General features: G+C 43.7%; 1 long non-coding RNA gene across 1 annotated transcript in view; it reads right to left on the bottom strand.

Annotated features, from left to right (window-relative positions):
• LOC111377545 overlaps positions 1-1,947 on the bottom strand; it is a 19,507-nt gene that overhangs the window by 16,673 nt on the left and 887 nt on the right. The window lies entirely within an intron of this gene.

Below are 1,947 nucleotides of genomic sequence, written 5' to 3'. Positions count from 1 at the left end.
TGGTAGAGGGCGAGGTACATCATTCTATAGAGGACCGCCTTTTGAGAGGCAGTTCAGGCCAGTAGATAATGGTAGAACATTCAGGCCGCAACCTCACCGGCCAAATGTATGGCATTCGTTCCAGTATAATGCAGGAAGAGCAGTACCCTTCGATGAGATGACTAGAACCCAACAAAGGCGTTTCCAACGAAACTATGGACGGATGATGAGGCAGCAACAGGGAGTGCCACATCCTAAAGCGCCTAAACTACTCAAGGTAGCCAATCAAAATTTTCTCAAAGATAGTGAAGAGATCGGTACATATGAATCAATGAAAGAACTGCCAGAAACTTCTTCTGGGAGATTAAAGTTTGAGCGAGATAGAAGGGATGGAGAAGATCCAGATAAGCCCCTTACTATCCAGTTCGGTACATTACCTCCTGTCGTGGTTAATAATTATTTACCGGCCAATGAATTCAAGAATAAAGAAAAAGAAGAAGAAGAAAGGGAGGACAACGAAGGAGAGGCTTGCGTGCTGGAATGTGAAGAAGGCCAGACTTTTGGAGAGGCCTACAATGATGAAGAAGACGACGGGATGACAGACATCGAAGAAGAAATCGACCTAGAAGCAGAAAGAAGAAGGAAAGGAGTATCGAACAATACTCTGTTGAAGTAACTACATCGAGAGAGAGTTCGCGAAGTAGACTTGTTGGGAGAACCATCTGGGTGTCCTTTCGATTTCTACGTACTGTACGGGACGCCCAAAAGAAAGAAGAGAGTGCCTCGCTTTGAAAAGTATGGATCACCTCCAAGAATAATGCCCCCTCCCACAGGTTGGGTAACTGATGAGGAAGCATTAGAAAACAGTAAGGAGGAAATTCAGGAGACAGAGGCTTAGCACGATATGCTGCACGTCGACTTATCACAGGGGGATAATTCGACAGAAAACAAGCAGGAAGTAGAAATAGAAGCTGCCGAAAAGGTTATTTTTAAACGGCCAGCCATGAAATTGACTAAACACTTAAGGCCATTATACGTTAAAACTCTAGTTAACGACATCCCTGTGGCAAAAGTTCTTGTCGACAATGGAGCAGCTATAAACTCCATTCCATCTAGGATGATGAGGAAATTTGCAAAGACAGAGGGTGACATGATTCCAACAGAAGTCATCCTTACGAGTTTCAATGGAGGAGCAACTTCAGCTAAGGGAGTTATGCCATTGGACATAACTATAGGGACAATTACTAGGACCACAGTCTTCTTTGTAATAGATGGTCCTACTAGTTACAATGTGTTACTAGGAAGAGATTGGATACACGGAAGTCACTGTATACCCTCATCGCTCCATCAATGCCTGATTTTTTGGAATAACAAGGGCGAAGCAGAGGTGGTACAGGCTGATCATAGGCCTTTTGTCGCAGAAGCAAACTCGATGGAAAAGTTCATGTACGAAGGAAACTATGGACCTGTCAGAGTAGTACAAGATGGGGAAGAAACTCAAGTTGTCGCACAAAGCGAAGAGCCATTTTCAGTGGACGCACTCACTGAAATGTTCAGACAGATGAGGCCAAATATAGTGGCCTTAGAAGAGCCAGTAATTAGCAAAAGAATAATTAAGGAGTCTTGAATGAGTTCTAAGCAACAAGAGCAAACGGTCGATATTCATGCCTTCAAAGCCAAATTAATGGCTTTCAATAAGGAATACAATGACAAGGCGAAAGAAGAGACAGCCCTGAAAGCGCTGAAAGACAAATTAGCAGTATTCGAGTTAGAACAAAGCATTGGCCGAGAAGTCAACAAGGTGGACTGTTTAGAAGAAGAAGTACTTACAAGGGAACTGGACGACGAAGTGATGCGGATCATCAAACCTGGATACGCTCAAGCACAAGACCCTCTGATCAAAGTAAATATTGGCAATGAAGGAGAAGATCGTCCAACATTCATCAGCCAGATGCTCGATCAAGAGGG

Source organism: Olea europaea, unplaced genomic scaffold (assembly GCF_002742605.1).
Source record: "Olea europaea var. sylvestris unplaced genomic scaffold, O_europaea_v1 scaffold1668, whole genome shotgun sequence".
In the NCBI taxonomy this organism is placed as follows: domain Eukaryota; kingdom Viridiplantae; phylum Streptophyta; class Magnoliopsida; order Lamiales; family Oleaceae; genus Olea; species Olea europaea.
This window is presented reverse-complemented; position numbering and strand designations above follow the sequence as displayed.